The sequence below is a fragment of the Ranitomeya imitator genome, chromosome 1 (assembly GCF_032444005.1).
Source record: "Ranitomeya imitator isolate aRanImi1 chromosome 1, aRanImi1.pri, whole genome shotgun sequence".
Lineage (NCBI taxonomy): Eukaryota > Metazoa > Chordata > Amphibia > Anura > Dendrobatidae > Ranitomeya > Ranitomeya imitator.
In genome coordinates this window covers 470,589,958-470,610,597 of record NC_091282.1, presented here as the reverse complement: position 1 = coordinate 470,610,597, position 20,640 = coordinate 470,589,958, and the positions used below count along the sequence as shown (strand labels likewise).

The following is a 20,640-nucleotide window of genomic DNA, read 5'->3' as shown; positions in this document are numbered from 1 at the left end:
GCCACGTGACTGTGATGTCACAAAGGTCCTTCGCGCAAAGCATCCATGTGAAAAGCAAAGTACTGGGAGCGCCACTGAGGAGATCGAGGGCTTTCAGAAGGTGAGATTAACCATATCATTTTTTAATTTTTAAATTATTTTTAACCCCTTAATGACAGCCAATACGTCTTTTAACTGACCTGAGATATAAGAGAATAGCCTCCCCATACAGGTGACAATCCCGCAGCTGTCCGCTGTACACCATAGATAACAACTTGCTGCATCAGCCACGATCAGTGTTGGCACCGTACATATCTGTTTAACCCTTAGATGCTGCTGTCAATAGTGCCTACATCATATAAATGGTTAACAGAGTGTGGGGGCTTTCTATTTATCCCAGTTGGTGCCCTCAGATCATGATTGTGTGGTCCTGATGTTTCTGATGGCAATTCATGACCAAATAGCGGCCTTAGAGTCTGACGGCTGTAGTAATCTGTTTAGAAGGTAGAGACATTTAGGTGGTAAAAATACACATTTTAATTTCTGTCATACCACTTTGCATTAATTCCTATAAAGCACCTGAAGGGTTAATAAACTACCTGACAGCAGTTTTCAATATGTCAGGGGGTGCTGTTATTAAAATGGTATCATGTTTGGGGGTTTCCCAATATATGAGACCCCTAAAGTCAATTAAAACATGGATAGTACCCTAAAGAAATAAATGTTGTAAATTTCCTTGAAAAAAATGAAAAATTGCTGCTACATTTTTAAACCTCCTAAGATGCTAACAAAATAAAATAACATTTTACAAATGGTGCTGATGTAAAGCAGACATGTGAGAAATGTTATTTACTAATGGTTTGCTATGGTATGGCCATCTGGATTAAAGGGATAATCATTCAAACTTTGAAAATTGCTAATTTTTTAACATTTTTCTTAAATGTTTGATATTTTTTATAAATAAACACAAAACATATTGACCTAAATTTACCATTATCATAAAGGATAATGTGTCACGAAAAAACATTCTCAAAATCACTGGGTTTTGTTGAAGCGTTGCAGAGTTATTACCACATAAAGTGGCACTGGTCAGATTTCAAAAATGTGGCTCCGTCACTAAGGGGTTAACATTCTATCTTTCACTATTGATGCTGCACAGGCAGCATCAGTAGTAAAAAGTTGGTCACACTTGTCAAGCACTATGCTTAACAAGTGTGACCAACCTGTCAATCACTTTTCCAAGCGATGCTTCAAATTGCTTGGATAATGCAATCATTCTGCAAGCTAAAAATGCTTGCAAAAAGCTTGTGTTTTGCAGGAAAATGCATGCGAATTCTGCATGCATTTTACCCACGGCAGGTAGTTGCGGAAATGCTGTGGACATTTCTGCAGCATTTCTGCAACGTGGGCACATAGCCTTAGTGTAACTTATGGCTGGTGTAAGTGCATCTCTTTGGTGGTGTAAGGGCATTTTGCTGACAGCCATAGCACACTGCAATACAGGAGTATTTCAGTGTATTATATGACCAGTTGAGCTCTCTAAAGTTAAGATCTCATAGTGAAACAAAAATAAAAAGTAAAAATATAAAAATATCAATAAAATGTTTTAAACAAGTATAAAAAATTAAAGTAAAGAAATAAAAAATACATTTTTCCCATTAAAATGCTTTATAATGGAAAAAAGAAAAAGAAAACAAATGCCTGTCATTAGTAATGCTGTTACAGTAATTACTAATCCCAGTCAATCAATATATTACTTACCTGCATAGTGAATGTTGAAAAAATAAATTAATTAAAAACAATTCCCGATTTGGAGTTTTTTCTTTTCATTCGATTCTTCAAGGGGAGGTCACATGAATAGCGAAACGCGCGTCGGGGCTGCGCCTAATTCAGGGATATCCAGCACCTGGTAAGATCGGGGCTATGGGTGTTACCCAGATGGGGAGTGCTTTTGTCACGCCAGTTGGCTTCGTACGCATGTCTCCCTAGGTACCTTCCTTAATGCTATCCCCCATTTGTGGGCCACTGTAATGTTATAACCACATTGAAATAAGCCAGTCTAGGCATGATTGTTATAGATGGGTTACAATTATTAACTTTACGGCTTGGTTCTTTTTGGGGGGATTTTGGAAGCTCATAGCTCATGCACTTAAACACTATTATACGTAATTATCCTGTGCTATAGTAATTGTTACTAGCAAGGACATGGGTATTGTGGTTATCTCATGGTGTTTTCCCTTGGTGGTTTTTAAGTGTGTTATAATTTTAATGCAATTTTCTAATCAATTTTGTAATTTTTATTAAAACGCTCCTGTTGTCCTCATGTTTTGTGACTGTTAGACAGCTGCAACACATGTGGAGATTGCCTAACAAACATGCAATCTCCACATGTGTTGGTGCTTTCTAATAGTCTCAAAACATGGAGCCACAAGGACTCAAACATATTATCTGAGCACGCCCCAAGATACTTGTATAACACCCGAGCATGCTCCGATAATAAGTTATTTGAGTATGTTTGCTCATCACTAGTGTTTAATAAAAACACAAGAAAGTATGAGCTAACTTGGTTTTCTGGGCCAGAGCAATCAAGGTACTACTCATATACAATTTGCATACTTACTGTCACTAGCTTCTCTAGCCTGGAAAACTCTGATTAGCTTCTTCAACTTGTCTCCTATCAAAAAAACAGGCTACAGGCTCAATAACCTGAAAAAAAAACCAAATGAGCATCATTCAACAATGCTAAAACCAATCTCTGAGCATAGTGACTCGTGCTTCTATAAGAAGGGTTTTTTCAAGTAGTGAAAAAACCCTTTAAACAATGTGTCATTATGCCATTATTTTGATTATGACTATTATGACAAATTTTGCCTTGTCATTATTCTTTATCCTATATGTAGATGCGAAAAACTATGAGTATGAATTTGTAAAATGTCTAAAAGTCCAGAACATTTTTTGAAGGGTGAAAAATAAAGATGAGTGAATCTCTTGAAATTCACCAGCATTGCTGAATTTTTCTCCCCAGAATGGAATTCACACCAAATCAATGATCTGATGACAGTGTAATTTGCATAATCGATAGTGATGAGCGAGTGTACTCGTTGCTCGTGTTTTCCCGAGCACGATCTGGTGACCGCCAAGTATTTATGACTGCTCGGAGATTAAGATTTCATTGCGGCAGCTGAATGATTTACAGCTATTAGCCAGGCTGAGTACATGTGGGGGTTGCCTGGTTGCTAGGGAATCCCCACATGCAATCAAGCATTCTAGTAGATGTAAATCATTCAGCTGCCATGATGAAAACTAAATCTCCGAGCAGTCATAAATACTCGGAGGTCACCCGAGCATGCTTGGGAAAACCCGAGCAATGAGTACACTCGTCATCACTAATAATCGGCCTTATTTTCTAGGATGAGAGAATCTACAGCTTTCTGCACAAGCCCTATCACTGGTCACTGGACATAAATCTGGCACTGCTGCTTACACATCCCCTAACTCTTTCTCTATGAATTGATTCTCTGTATTATTCAGTCTGCTACACTCATCTTCTTTAGTTTTGCAGTTATTCAACATGTTAGTGTCGAATGCTTTAGGGATTTCATTTAGAAGGGTGTAATAAAATGCGGGGCATTTGTTTTCTTGATTCTCACAAATAGAATTGCCAATTATTTGACTTTGCTGTGAATTTCAGAAAATCCGTCTCAAATTTGATTTGCATCAAATTGATTTGTTCCTCGCTACTTTTAACTCCTTGGAGCGCTATCTCAAAAAATGAAATTATGACTTGTGTAGTGATGTGTTGAAACAATATTTAGCACAGAATTAAAATCTAAGACTGTACTATGGTGATAGAAGGTGAACAATCAATTTAAGATACAAAAATTCGTAATCTTTTGAAGAATTTTATTTCTGCAGGTATTGTATACTGCCAAAGAAGAGTAGCCACAATGCATGACTCAGAACAAAAAGTACAGTTGCATTTAAATGAAAGATACAAGTATCGTTGCAGATCAACAGTTTCAAGGGCAAAATGAACCAATATTACAAGATGCACGAAGGTCTATTTCAATAATTAAAATTAACATTTCTTATAAATGATGAATTTGTGGTAAATTGCTCAATACATATTCAGCATATTTCTATTGTCTTGCAATACAAAATGATCTAGGTCAATACAACAATACTATCAGTGGCACAGCTGAATGTTCTTCTCAACTCTTAGTACCAGCAAATTTTCAGCTGCACTCTCTGGAGAAAAGAAATTGTCAGAATGGAATTTGTTATCTGGGAATTAAGTTTCAATGATATATAGTGTGTTGGCTGAAGCCAACGCATTCAAATGTCAAATACTTAATTACACTGATATTTTAGTTTTAGAAATATATAAAATAGCTTTACATACAGTGAATTTGATGATTAATTGCTTTGAAGGTTTAAAAGAGAGTTTTGTGCTCCGTATTTGGTAATTTGGCACTGTTGGAAGAATGTCAAGTAGATTGAAAATTTACATAGAAGGACACATCTAACTGGAAAAGGTAATATAAAGAATGGGATTTGGCAGGGTGATAACAGTGATATAATGGTAAAAGTCCATTAAGTCTCTTTTATAGGTAATCTGTATAGAGGAACCTGCAGGGATATTATGACACAGTACAATTTCATTACAGATTTCCCATGAAACTACCCAATACAAAAGTAACTACTTTTGCTCTTGGAAACATAGTGATAAATATGATCACTGTTCAAAAACAGTTTTTTTTCAGTTCCCTGACATAATGCTGGTCAATGTAACAGATCAATCCAGTTAGTGATAATGTAGACTTGTACCACCAAAGAGCGAAAATTAACAGGAATAATGGAACTATGACCACACCAGTAATCTTATTTCAGGAGGACTATATCACATTGAATGGACTGCGGTGCAGTAAATTTGTGTTCCAAAATGGTTATGTATTGTGTCAACTCATTTCAACACTGGACCAGCGTCTTTCTCAAGGCTAAAAACCAGACAACGCTATTAATCTATTAGTTTACATAATCCATTAAGGAATTAAAAATTCTATTTAGAAATTAATCCATGAAGTATCGTATAATTGGACTTCAGTTAGAACTTCGCCACGGTGAAAGCCATTGTGACTGGTGTTTTTCTAATTTTTTAACTTAAACAACTCAACTGTAACCTTACAAATAGTAGGTGTAAAGGAAAACTATATCTAAAATGATGAAATATACAAACAAAAACAATAGACAAGTCGGTTTCCAAATTTGATGACACTATAAATAAGAATTAGAACTATAGTGTTTGTGAATCCAACTAAAAATTCCAACCAATTACCTCTCCAGAATCTTGCTCTAAATTGAGGCAGGTGCAACGCCATAACACCTACAGCTAAAATGAGATCCTTCGGCTTATATCTAGCTGACATTGCACAAGAGTAAGTAAAAACAACAAAATATGTAAGAGAAAATATGAAAAAGGTGGCATTTTATATAATTTGTTGGGAAAATCTGTCAAGTGAAAATGCTGATTATGTAGCCAACTGATAAAAAAAACCCGTAAAGGTTCATAATGCACATCTGGAGGTCAGCTGCTTTTCTCCGACAGGGCTAGTTCAGAGCTCAAATAAAGATCTGGAATGTTTGGTTGTGACCTGTTGTGCAGAGAGGACTTGTGCGATACTATTATGGATCTTTGATCGTGTGGGCACTGTACCATGCCACACCCCACCAGGAGCAAGATTGTTCACATGTCTGCCCTTATCCTGCTCTAATGAAGAAAACAGAAAAAACTCATATCTAATCTACTTGTTTAAGTTTATGCACTACAATCAAAACAGATTGTGGCATACTAGAGTAAAGTAAGGATAACCCTCCATCACATCTCAGGTAATCCCTATGATGCAATCTATACATTTACTTTCTACAGTTAGACAACCCTGGATCCATGGAAGGATCCTAAGGCTAGGGTCACATTGCATTATGTGACCGCGTTTAACGGACTACGTTACACCTCGGCATAACGCGGTGCAACGTAGTCCGTTAACGCCGTCATTGCCTGTAATGGCGAACGCATCGCTAGCGCACGCCCACATTAAGCATGCGCTAGTGATGTGCAATCATTTGAGTGATGGACCACGAATGCTGCTTGCAGCGTTCGCGGTCCGTTCCTCGCTAGCGCAGATCGGGGATCTGCGCTAGCGGGATCGGCTAACGCGATCCCTTTTGTGACATTGTGTTAGCGCAATCCATAGCGCTATGCGCTAGACGGACTGCCCTAACGCAATGTGACCCTAGCCTAAGACTGCCTCTTCAGGATGACTAGATAAAATACAAGAGCGCAATAGGGTCTTATCCTAATACAAACAAAACAAGAACAAGTAAGGTACGCTCTCCTTACAAGGTTGTGTGAGACACAACCACTGGAAAAAAACAGATGCTGCAGCTTCCATAGAGTATCAAAAACAAGATTGACAGGGGAAAAGGAAGTGATCTGCGCTTACTAGAAGGATAACATTCACAATCGAATATAGTATGATGGTTCACTGTCAACCATAATGCATATATAAATATATATATATATATATATATATATATATATATATATACAGTATATATATATATCTACTATATAAAGCTGAATGTGTGTGTGTGTGTGTATGTGTGTATGTGTGTATGTCCAGGATTGGCATCTGCACCGTCGCAGCTACAGCCACAAAATTTTGCACAGTCACACGTCTGGACCCCGAGAGCGTCATAGGCTATATTGTGAGGTGAAATTTTAACCCCGCGCATTCCAATTCACCAAACAATTTTGCCCCTATCTACATAATGGGGAAAAAAGTGAAAGGAAAAGTGTTGGCGGCGTCGCAGCTACAGAAACAAAATTTTGCACAGTCACATGTCTGGACCCTGAGAGCGTCATAGGCTACGTTGTGAGGTGAAATTTTAACCCCGCGCTTTCCAATTCACCAAACAATTTTGCCCCTATCTACATAAAGGGGAAAAAAGTGAAAGGAAAAGTGTTAAAGGCGTCGCAGGTACAGAAACAAAATTTTGCACAGTCACACGTCTGGACCCTGAGAGCGTCATAGGCTATGTTGTGAGTAGTGTTGAGCGATACCGTCCGATACTTGAAAGTATCGGTATCGGATAGTATCGGCCGATACCCGAAAAATATCGGATATCGCCGATACCGATATCCGATACCAATACAAGTCAATGGGACATCAAGTATCGGAATGTATCCTCATGGATCCCAGGGTCTGAAGGAGAGGAAACTCTCCTTCAGGCCCTGGGATCCATATTAAAGTGTAAAATAAAGAATTAAAATAAAAAATATTGTTATATTCACCTCTCCGGCGGCCCCTGGACATCAGCGGGAGGATCCGGCGTCCGGCACGGCTTCTTTCTTCAAAATGCGCGCCTTCAGGACCTGTGGAATGACGTCCCGGCTTCTGATTGGTCGCGTGCCGCCCATGTGACCGCCACGCGACCAATCAGAAGCCGCGACGTCATTCCTCAGGTCCTAGAAGGCGCTCATTCTAGGACTTTAGCTGAGGAATGACGTCGCGGCTTCTGATTGGTCGCGTGGCGGTCACATGGGCGGCACGCGACCAATCAGAAGCCGGGACGTCATTCCACAGGTCCTGAAGGCGCGCATTTTGAAGAAAGAAGCCGTGCCGGACGCCGGATCCTCCCGCTGATGTCCAGGGGCCGCCGGAGAGGTGAATATAACAATATTTTTTATTTTAATTCTTTATTTTACACTTCCGATACCGATACCCGATATCACAAAAATATCGGATCTCGGTATCGGAATTCCGATACCGCAAGTATCGGCCGATACCCGATACTTGCGGTATCGGAATGCTCAACACTAGTTGTGAGGTGAAATTTTAGCTCCGCGCTTTCCAATTCACCAAACTATTTTTCCCCTATCTACATAATGGGGAAAAGTGAACGGAAAAGTGTTGGAGGCAAATTGACAGCTGCCAGATGTGAACAAGGGGGACTTAAAGAATGAGAGCGATGGCGCCAAAGAGTATATACCGTACAGTTGCTAAGGTGGGACCCCGACATGGGATACTCACCACACACGGGGATATGAACACACACACAAAATGCGCCACACACTACCACGAGCTTGAACACATATACCACCCTCAGCACACATTTCACCACAAATACACCAACCTCGCCACATAAAAGTCGAAACACAAAAGTCGCCACTCAAAACTCACCACGCGCAAAACTCACCACATGGAAAAAATAGGCTCACGCAAAACTCACCACAAGTGCAAAACTCACGTCATGGAAAACTCGCCACACGCAAAACTTGCACATGCGGAAAAATTGCCACATGCACAAAAGTTGCAACACATGCAAAAGTTGCCTCACGCAAAACTTGCACATACTCAAAAGGCACCAGACATAAAACTCACCACGTGCAAAACTCGCCATGCGCAAAACTTGCTGCACACAACTTGCTACACTAACCTGTCACATGCAACTCGACACACAAAAAGTTGCTACACGCATGTTGCCACACAAAACTCATCTCACAAAAGTCGCTACATGCATGTCGCCACACACAACTCAACACACACAACTTGACAAACGAAACTCGCCCTAAAACACACACAAGTCTGGTATTAGCCTTCAAAAATAAAATTCTGATTAATAAGCAGACAAACTACAAGAGCAACAAATGTACCATATAGGAAATACGGCAGCTGTCAGTCACATGACCTGTCTATTATGTGTATGTGTGAGCTAATATATACTACCAGGGGGAGGGCTTCCTGTTGGCTGCGGATTTATCAGGCTGCCAATTTATCTTACAAATACTGAGGTAAAAATACTGAGCAAATAACGTGTTAACGAGGTCTAGTACAGGAGATCACACAGGTATATACTATATACAGAGGAGATGACACACAGGTATATACTATATAAAGGAGGAGATGACATACAGGTACATCTAATATATAAAGCTGAATGTGTGTGTGTGTGTATGTGTGTATGTCCGGGATTGGCATCTGCACCGTTGCAGCTACAGCCACAAAATTTTGCACAGTCACACGTCTGGACCCCGAGAGCGTCATAGGCTATATTGTGAGGTGAAATTTTAACCCCGCGCTTTCCAATTCACCAAACAATTTTGCCCCTATCTACATAATGGGGAAAAAAGTGAAAGGAAAAGTGTTGGAAGCGTCGCAGCTACAGCAACAAAATTTTGCACAGTCACACGTCTGGACGCTAAGAGCGTCATAGGCTACATTGTGAGGTGAAATATTAACCCCGCGCTTTCCAATTCACCAAACAATTTTGCCCCTATCTACATAATGGGGAAAAAGTAAAAGGAAAAGTGTTGGAGGCGTCGCAGCTACAGAAACAAAATTTTGCACAGTCACACGTCTGGACCATGAGAGCGTCATAGGCTACGTTGTGAGGTGAAATTTTAACCCCGCGTGTTCCAATTCACCAAACAATTTTGCCCCTATCTACATAATGGGGAAAAAGTGAAAGGAAAAGTGTTGGAGGAGTCGCAGCTACAGCCACAAAATTTTGCACAGTCACACGTCTGGACCCCGAGAGCGTCATAGGCTATATTGTGAGGCGAAATTTTAACCCCGCGCTTTTCAATTCACCAAACAATTTTGCCCCTATCTACATAATGGGAAAAAATGAAAGGAAAAGTGTAGGAGGCAAATTGACAGCTGCCAGATGTGAACAAGGGGGACTTAAAGAATGACAGCGATGGCGCCAAAGAGTATATACCGTACAGTTGCTAAGGTGGGGCCTCGACATGGGATACTCACCACACACGGGGATATGAACACACACAAAATGCGCCACACACTACCACGTGCTTGAACACATATTACCCTCAGCACACATTTCACCACAAATACACCAACCTCACCACATAAAAGTCAAAACACAAAAGTCGCCACTCAAAACTCGCCACGCGCAGAACTCGCCACATGCAAAAACTAGGCTCTTGCAAAACTCGCCACAAGTGCAAAATTCTCCTCATGAAAAACTCGCCACACGCAAAACTTGCACACACGGAAAAATTGCCACATGCACAAAAGTTGCAACACATGCAAAAGTTGCCTCACACAAAACTTGCACATACTCAAAAGGCACCACACATAATACTCGCAACGAACAAAACTCGCCATGCGCAAAACTTGCTGCACACAACTTGCTACACTAACCTGTCACATGTAACTCGACACACAAAAAGTTGCTACACGCATGTTGCTACACAAAATTCATCTCACAAAAGTCGCTACATGCATGTCGCCACACGCAACTCAACACACACAACTTGATAAACGAAACTCGCCCTAAAACACACACAAGTCTGGTATTATCCTTCAAAAATAAAATTCTGATTAATAAGCAGACAAACTACAAGAGCAACAAATGTACCATATAGGAAATACGGCAGCTGTCAGTCACATAACCTGTCTATTATGTGTATGTGTGAGCTAATATATACTGCCAGGTGGAGGGCTTCCTGTTGGCTGGGGATTTATCAGGCTGCCAATTTATCTTACAAATACTGAGGTAAAAATACTGAGCAAATAACGTGTTAATGAGGTCTAATACAGGAGATCACACAGGTATATACTATATACAGGGGAGATGACACACAGGTATATACTATATAAAGGAGGAGATGACATACAGGTACATACTATATACAGGAGGAGATGACATACAGGTATATACTATATACAGGAGGAGATGACACACAGGTATATACTATATACTGGAGCAGATTACCTACAGGTATATACTATATACAGGAGGAGATGACAAACAGGTATATGCTATATATAGAAGATGACATACAGGTATATACTATATACAGAAGGAGATGACACACAGGTATATACTATATACAGGGGAGATGACATACAGGTATATACTATATATAGAAGGAGATGACATACAGGTAGATACTATATATAGGAGGAGATGACATACAGGTATATACTATATATAGGAGGAGATGACATACAGGTATATACTATATATAGGAGGAGATGACATACAGGTATATACTATATATAGGAGGAGATGACATACAGGTATATACTATATACAGGAGAGATGACACACAGCAGGTATATACTATATACAGGGGAGATGACATACAGGTATATACTATATACAGGAGATGACATACAGGTGTATACTATATATAAGGGAGATGACAAACATGTATATACTGAGGTGAAAATGAGAGGTGTGAGGTGAAAATGAAAAGGTGTGAGTGGAAAATGAGAGGAGTGAGGGAAAATAGTGTAGTGATCGGAAAATGACAGATGTGAGGTCGAAATGACAAGTGTTAGGCGGGAATGAGAGGAGTGAGGGAGAAAATGAGAGGTGTGAGGGAGAAAATGAGAGATGTGAGGGGGAAAATTAAAGATGTGATTTGGAAAATGAGAGGCGTGATGGGAAAATAAGAGAAGTGACGTGCTATAACTAACCACAGATATTTACTATGCCCAAGCAACGCCGGGCTCTTCAGCTAGTATATATATATATATATATATATATATATATATATATATATATATATACACATATAGTACATACATACTGTGCTCAGTGTAAATGTGTACACTCCCTTTGAAAAGTAGCATTTTAATCAATATTTCACTGAACACAAGAAACATTAGTGCAATTTAGACAAGACTACATTTCATAGACAATTTGTTTAATTCATAATTTGAACGTTAGAATATTAGTATAACTTTCATTACAAAATCTCCAGTGTTGCTCAAACTATTTAATGCAAGAATGAATTCACCCCACATAAAAAACTACTACATCTAATATTTTGTATGACCTCCATGAGTCTTCCAGGGATCGAACGAACAAGTTGGTGACATTGCAACATTTGTTATGATTAGGTAATTCAGAACCACAATGGACCTTGAAGTTCAGAGCACACAAAGTGACCTGACAATAACCAAAAGACATAGGACGAGCTCTGAGACGTGGGAACTCTGCTGACCGCAATCACTAATCCTATCCAACCACACTAGAGGCAGCCGTGGATTGTGCCTAACGCTCCCTATGCAACTCGGCACAGCCTGAGAAACTAGCTAGGCCTAAGATAGAAAAATAAGCCTACCTTGCCTCAGAGAAATACCCCAAAGGAAAAGGCAGCCCCCCACATATAATGACTGTGAGTAGAGATGAAAATACAAACGCAGAGATGAAATAGATTTAGCAAAGTGAGGCCCAACTTACTGAACAGACCGAAGATAGGAAAGATAACTTTGCGGTCAACACAAAACCCTACAAACAACCACGCAGAGGGGCAAAAAGACCCTCCGCACTGACTAACGGTACGGAGGTGCTCCCTCTGCGTCCCAGAGCTTCCAGCAAGCCAGAAAAACCAATTAAGCAAGCTGGACAGAAAAAATAGCAAACAAAAATAACACAAGCAAAACTTAGCTTATGCAGTGCAGACAGGCCACAGGAGCGATCCAGGAGGAAGCAAGACCAATACTAGAACATTGACTGGAGGCCAGGAGCAAAGCACTAGGTGGAGTTAAATAGAGCAGCACCTAACGACTTCACCACATCACCTGAGGAAGGAAACTCAGAAGCCGCAGTACCACTTGTGACCACAGGAGGGAGCTCTGCCACAGAATTCACAACAGTACCCCCCCCTTGAGGAGGGGTCACCGAACCCTCACCAGAGCCCCCAGGCCGACCAGGATGAGCCATATGAAAGGCACGAACAAGATCGGCAGCATGGACATCAGAGGCAAAGACCCAGGAATTATCTTCCTGACCATAACCCTTCCACTTAGCCAGATACTGGAGTTTCCGTCTCGAAACACGAGAATCCAAAATCTTCTCCACAATATACTCCAACTCCCCCTCCACCAAAACCGGGGCAGGAGGATCAACAGATGGAACCATAGGTGCCACGTATCTCCGCAACAATGACCTATGGAATACGTTATGGATGGAAAAAGAATCTGGAAGGGTCAAACGAAAAGACACAGGATTAAGAACCTCAGAAATCCTATACGGACCAATGAAACGAGGCTTAAACTTAGGAGAGGAAACCTTCATAGGAATATGACGAGTTGACAACCAAACCAAATCCCCAACACGAAGTCGGGGACCCACACAGCGTCTGCGATTAGCGAAACGTTGAGCCTTCTCCTGGGACAAGGTCAAATTGTCCACTACATGAGTCCAAATCTGCTGTAACCTGTCCACCATCGTATCCACACCAGGACAGTCCGAAGACTCAACCTGCCCTGAAGAGAAACGAGGATGGAACCCAGAGTTGCAGAAAAACGGCGAAACCAAGGTAGCCGAGTTGGCCCGATTATTAAGGGCGAACTCAGCCAAAGGCAAGAAGCACACCCAATCATCCTGATCAGCAGAAACAAAGCATCTCAGATATGTTTCCAAGGTCTGATTGGTTCGTTCGGTCTGGCCATTAGTCTGAGGATGGAAAGCCGAGGAAAAAGACAAATCAATGCCCATCCTAGCACAAAAAGCTCGCCAAAACCTCGAAACAAACTGGGAACCTCTGTCAGAAACGATGTTCTCTGGAATGCCATGTAAACGAACCACATGCTGGAAGAACAATGGCACCAAATCAGAGGAAGAAGGTAATTTAGACAAGGGTACCAAATGGATCATCTTAGAGAAGCGATCACAAACCACCCAAATGACCGACATTTTTTGAGAGACGGGGAGATCCGAAATAAAATCCATAGAGATATGTGTCCAAGGCCTCTTCGGGACCGGCAAGGGCAAAAGCAACCCACTGGCACGAGAACAGCAGGGCTTAGCCCGAGCACAAATCCCACAGGACTGCACAAAAGAACGCACATCCCACGACAGAGACGGCGACCAAAAGGATCTAGCCACTAAATCTCTGGTACCAAAGATTCCAGGATGACCAGCCAACACCGAACAATGAACCTCAGAGATAACTTTATTCGTCCACCTATCAGGGACAAACAGTTTCTCTGCTGGGCAACGATCAGGTTTATTAGCCTGAAATTTTTGCAGCACCCGCCGCAAATCAGGGGAGATGGCAGACAAAATTACTCCCTCTTTGAGAATACCCGCCGGCTCAGACAAACCCGGAGAGTCGGGCACAAAACTCCTAGACAGGGCATCCGCCTTCACATTTTTAGAGCCCGGAATGTACGAAACCACAAAGTCAAAACGGGAGAAAAACAGCGACCAACGAGCCTGTCTAGGATTCAACCGTTTGGCAGACTCGAGATAAGTCAAGTTCTTGTGATCAGTCAAGACCACCACGCGATGCTTAGCTCCTTCAAGCCAATGACGCCACTCCTCGAATGCCCACTTCATGGCCAGCAACTCTCAATTGCCAACATCATAATTTCGCTCAGCAGGTGAAAACTTCCTGGAAAAGAAGGCGCATGGTTTCATCACCGAGCAATCAGAACTTCTCTGCGACAAATCAGCCCCCGCTCCAATTTCAGAAGCATGAACCTCGACCTGGAACGGAAGCGAAACATCTGGTTGACACAACACAGGGGCAGAAGAAAAACGACGCATTAACTCTTGAAAAGCTTCCACAGCAGCAGAAGACCAATTGACCACATCAGCACCCTTCTTGGTCAAATCGGTCAATGGTTTAGCAATACTAGAAAAATTACAGATGAAGCGACGATAAAAATTAGCAAAGCCCAGGAACTTTTGCAGACTCTTCAGAGATGTCGGCTGAGTCCAATCACAGATGGCCTGGACCTTAACAGGGTCCATCTCGATAGTAGAAGGGGAAAAAATGAACCCCAAAAATGAAACCTTCTGAACACCAAAGAGACACTTTGATCCCTTCACAAACAAAGAATTAGCCCGCAGGACCTGGAACACCATTCTGACCTGCTTCACATGAGACTCCCAATCATCCGAGAAGACCAAAATATCATCCAAGTATACAATCAGGAATTTATCCAGGTACTCTCGGAAGATGTCATGCATAAAGGACTGAAACACCGATGGAGCATTGGCAAGTCCGAAAGGCATAACTAGGTACTCAAAATGGCCCTCGGGCGTATTAAATGCAGTTTTCCATTCATCGCCCCGCTTAATACGCACAAGATTATACGCACCACGAAGATCTATCTTGGTGAACCAACTAGCCCCCTTGATCCGAGCAAACAAATCAGATAGCAGCGGCAAGGGGTACTGAAATTTGACCGTGATTTTATTTAGAAGGCGGTAATCTATACAAGGTCTCAGCGAACCATCCTTCTTGGCCACAAAAAAGAACCCCGCTCCCAATGGCGACGATGACGGGCGAATATGACCTTTCTCCAAGGACTCCTTCACGTAACTCCGCATAGCGGCATGCTCAGGTACAGACAAATTAAACAGTCGACCTTTAGGAAACTTACTACCAGGAATCAAATCGATAGCACAATCACAATCCCTATGCGGAGGTAGGGCATTGGACTTGGGCTCATCAAATACATCCCGGTAATCAGACAAGAACTCTGGGATCTCAGAAGGGGTGGATGACGAAATAGACAGAAATGGAACATCACCATGTACCCCCTGACAACCCCAGCTGGACACAGACATTGATTTCCAATCTAATACTGGGTTATGGACTTGTAGCCATGGCAACCCCAACACGACCACATCATGCAGATTATGCAACACCAGAAAGCGAATATCCTCCTGATGTGCAGGAGCCATGCACATGGTCAGCTGGGTCCAGTACTGAGACTTATTCTTGGCCAAAGGCGTAGCATCAATTCCTCTCATTGGAATAGGACACTGCAAGGGCTCCAAGAAAAACCCACAACGCCTAGCATACTCCAAGTCCATCAAATTCAGGGCAGCGCCTGAATCCGCAAATGCCATGATAGAATAAGATGACAAAGAGCAGATCAAAGTAACGGACAAAAGAAATTTTGACTGTACCGTACCAATGGTGGCAGACCTAGCGAACCGCTTAGTGCGCTTAGGACAATCGGAGATAGCATGAGTGGAATCACCACAGTAGAAACACAGCCCATTCTGACATCTGTGTTCTTGCCGTTCAACTCTGGTCAAAGTCCTATCGCACTGCGTAGGCTCAGGTTTATGCTCGGATAATACCGCCAAATGGTGCACAGATTTACGCTCACGCAAGCGTCGACCGATCTGAATGGCCAAAGACATAGACTCATTCAGACCACCAGGCATGGGAAATCCCACCATGACATCCTTAAGGGCTTCAGAGAGACCCTTTCTGAAAATAGCTGCCAGCGCACCTTCATTCCATTGAGTGAGCACGGACCACTTTCTAAACTTCTGACAATAAATCTCTATCTCATCCTGACCCTGACACAGAGCCAGCAAATTTTTCTCTGCCTCATCCACCGAATTAGGTTCATCATACAGCAATCCGAGCGCCAGGAAAAACGCATCAATATTACATAATGCAGGATCTCCTGGCGCAAGGGAAAATGCCCAGTCTTGAGGGTCGCCACGTAATAAAGAAATAATGATCCTAACTTGTTGAACTGGGTCACCAGAGGAGCGAGGTTTCAAAGCCAGAAACAGTTTACAATTATTTTTGAAACTCAGAAATTTAGCTCTATCTCCAGAAAACAAATCAGGAATAGGAATTCTTGGTTCTAACATAGAATTCTGAACCACAAAGTCTTGAATATTTTGTACTCTTGCAGTGAGATGATCTACACATGAAGACAGACCTTTAATGTCCATCACTACACCTGTGTCCTGAACCACCCAAATGTCTAGGGGAAAAAAAAGGCAAAACACAGTGCAAAGAAAAAAAAATGGTCTCAGAACTTCTTTTTTCCCTCTATTGAGAAGCATTAGTACTTTTGGCCTCCAGTACTGTTATGATTAGGTAATTCAGAACCACAATGGAGCTTGAAGTTCAGAGCACACAAAGTGACCTGACAATAACCAAAAGACATAGGACGAGCTCTGAGACGTGGGAACTCTGCTGACCGCAATCCCTAATCCTATCCAAGGACACTAGAGGTAGCCGTGGATTGCGCCTAACGCTCCCTATGCAACTCGGCACAGCCTGAGAAACTAGCTAGGCCTAAGATAGAAAAATAAGCCTACCTTGCCTCAGAGAAATACCCCAAAGGAAAAGGCAGCCCCCCACATATAATGACTGTGAGTAGAGATGAAAATACAAACGCAGAGATGAAATAGATTTAGCAAAGTGAGGCCCAACTTACTGAACAGACCGAAGATTGGAAAGATAACTTTGCGGTCAACACAAAACCCTACAAACAACCACGCAGAGGGGCAAAAAGACCCTCCGCACCGACTAACGGTACGGAGGTGCTCCCTCTGCGTCCCAGAGCTTCCAGCAAGCCAGAAAAAACAATTAAGCAAGCTGGACAGAAAAAATAGCAAACAAAAGTAACACAAGCAAAACTTAGCTTATGCAGAGCAGACAGGCCACAGGAACGATCCAGGAGGAAGCAAGACCAATACTAGAACATTGACTGGAGGCCAGGAGCAAAGCACTAGGTGAAGTTAAATAGAGCAGCACCTAACGACTTCACCACATCACCTGAGGAAGGAAACTCAGAAGCCGCAGTACCACTTGTGACCACAGGAGGGAGCTCTGCCACAGAATTCACAACAAACATCTGTCTCTTCTATTTTTGAAGACCTCTCTTAAAGCTTTCTTGCTGGATAGTGATTGATGCTCAAAAATACAAATGTTGGTTGGCAAAAAAATCAAACTCATCCATCGGTCTGAAAATTGTCAAAACGTGTTGTCATGAAAAATGTCAACAAGTGCAATTTTTTTTACAAATTACTAAAAAAAATTTCACCACTCTAACCCCTTTTTGCCATATGACGTACTATCTTGTCGAGGTGATCTGGGACTTAATTCCCAGGGACGGGATAGTCCATCATGGGCGATCAGCCACGCTAATGGGGGAGCGCTGCCGATTGCCGCCGGGTGTCAGCTGATTATTACAGCTGACATCAGGCACTATGTGCCAGGAGCGGTCAAACATAATCGCAGCAATCTGTTGGCATAGGGAAGCATTGCGCAGGGAGGGGGCTCCCTGCATGCTTCCCTGAGACACTCAGAAAAACACGATGTGATCGCATTGTTCCAAGCGTCTCCTATCTGCAGGCCCCAGATCCAAAAATGGCTGCGGGGCTCCTTCCGGGTGCTGCAGGGAGGTGGCTTGAAAGCGCCTGCTGGGAGCAGGTGCCGGCAAGCCTGCAGCATTGCCTGTCAGATCGCTGATCTGACAGTGTTTTGCAAAGTTTCAGATCAGCGATCTGACACTATATAGTCATGTCCCCCCGAGACAAAGTAAAAAGGTTTAAAAAAAATATATTTACATGTGTAAAAAAAAAAAATCCTAAATAAAGAAAATAAAATATTGTTCCAATAAATACATTTCATTATCTAAATAAAAAAAAAAAAACAATGAAAGTACACATATTTACTATTACCGCATCCGTAACGACCCGACCTATAAAACTGTCCCACTAGTTAACTCCTTCAGTGAACACCATAAAAAAACGAGGCAATAAACAATGCTTTATTATAATACTGCCGAACAAAAAGTGTAATAACACGCGATCAAAATGACGGATATGAATAAACATGGTACCGCTGAAAACGTCATCTTGTCCCGCAAAAAATTAGCTTCAATACTGCAAAAATAATAAAAAGTTATAGTCCTCAGAATAAAGTGATGCAAAAATAATTATTTTTTATATAAAATAGTTTTTATCGTATAAAAGCGCCATAACATAAAAAAGATATAAATGAGGTATCGCTGTAATCGTACTGAACCGAAGAATAGAACTGCTTTATCAATTTTACCAAACGTGGAATGGTATAAACGCCCCCAAAAGAAATTCATGAATAGCTGTTTTTTGGTCATTCTGCCTTACAAAAATCGGAATAAAAAGCGATCAAAAAATGTTACGTGCCTGAAAATGATGCCAATAAAAACATCAACTTGTCCCGCAAAAAAAAGACCTCACATGACTCTGTGGACCAAAATATGGAAAACTTATAGCTCTCAAAATGTAGAGAAGCAAAAACTATTTTTTGCAATAAAAAGCGTCTTTTAGTGCATGACAGCTGACAATCATAAAAATTCGCTAAAAAACCCACTATAAAAGTAAATCAAACCCCCCTTCATCACCCCCTTAGTTAGGGAAAAATAAGAAAATTAAAAAATGTACTTATTTCCATTTTCCCATTAGAGTTAGGGCTGGGGTTAAAGCTAGGGTTAGGGTTTGGATTACATTAAAGGTTGAGATAACGGTTTGGGGTGTGTCAGGGTTAAGGGTGTGGTTAGGGTTATGTTTGGGATTAGGGTTAGGGGTGTGGTTGGAATTAGGGTTAGGGGCTTGTTCGGGTTAGGGGTGTGGTTACGGTTATGGCTAGGGTTGGGATTTGGGTTAGGGTTTCAGTTAGAATTGTGGGGTTTCCACTGTTTAGGCATGACAGAGGGTCTCCAAATGCAACGTGGCGTCCAATCTCAATTGCAGTCAATTCTGCTTTGAAAACGTAAAACATTGCTCCTTCCCTTAGAATCTCTCCCATGCGCCAAAATAAGGGTTTACCCCAACATTTAGAGTATCAGCATACTCAGGACAAAATGGACAACAACTTTTGGGGTCCAATTTCTCTTGTTACCCTTGGGAAAACAAAAATTTGGGGGCTAAAAAATTATTTTTTTGAGAAAAAATGATTTTTTATTTTCACAGCTTTGCATTATAAACTGTAGTGAAACGTTGGGGGTTCAAAGTTCTCACAACACATCTAGATAAGATACTTGGGGTGTCTAGTTTCCAATATGGGGTCACTTGTGGGGATTTCTACTGTTTAGGTACATCAGGAGCTCTGCAAATGCAATGTGACACCTGCAGACCATTCCAAAGTCTGCATTCCAAATGGCGCTCCTTCGCTCCGAGCTCTGCCATGCGCCCAACAGTAGTTCCCCCCCACATATGGGATATTAGCGTACTTAGGACAAACTGGATAACAACTTTTGTGGTCCAATTTCTCCTGTTACCCTTGGGAAGCTACAAAACTGGGGGCTAAAAAATAATTTTTGTGGAAAAAAATATATATTTTCAAGGCTTTGCATTATAAACTGTAGTGAAACACTTGGGGGTTCAAAGTTCTAACAACACATCTAAACAAGTTTCTTAGGGGGTATTCTTTCCAAAGTGGTGTCATTTGTGGGGGGTTTCCACTGTTTAGGCACATCAGGGGCTCTCCAAACGCGACATGGCGTCCTATTTGAATTCCAGTCAATTTTGCATTGAAAAGTCAAACGGCGCTCTTTCCCTTCCGAGCTCTGCCATGCGCACAAGCAGTGGTTTTCCCCCCACATATGGGGTATCACCGTACTAAGGACCAATTGCACAACAACTTTTGGGGTCCAATTTCTTCTGTTGCCCTTGTGAAAATAAAAAATTGGGGGCTAAAAAATTATTTTGTGAAAAAATATGATTTTTTTTATGACTTTACATTATAAACTTCTGTGAAGCACTTTGTGGGTAAAATTGCTCACCACAGATAAGTTCCTTAGGCAGTCTACTTTCCAAAATGGTGTCACTTGTGGAGGGTTTCAATGTTTAGGCACATCAGGGGCTCTC

At 41.6% G+C, this 20,640-nt stretch overlaps 1 protein-coding gene across 3 annotated transcripts in view; it reads right to left on the bottom strand.

Annotated features, from left to right (window-relative positions):
• Positions 1–20,640, bottom strand: part of LINGO2 (leucine rich repeat and Ig domain containing 2) — a 2,506,396-nt gene that overhangs the window by 2,139,856 nt on the left and 345,900 nt on the right. Inside the window, exon 1 of one of the 3 annotated variants that reach the window (XR_011320767.1) lies at positions 2,600–2,680. The exons of the other annotated variants lie outside the window; for them this stretch is intronic. The gene's annotated coding sequence lies outside the window, so the exon portion shown is untranslated. Of the gene's footprint in view, positions 1–2,599; positions 2,681–20,640 lie in introns of those variants that run through there. 3 annotated transcript variants of the gene reach the window in all.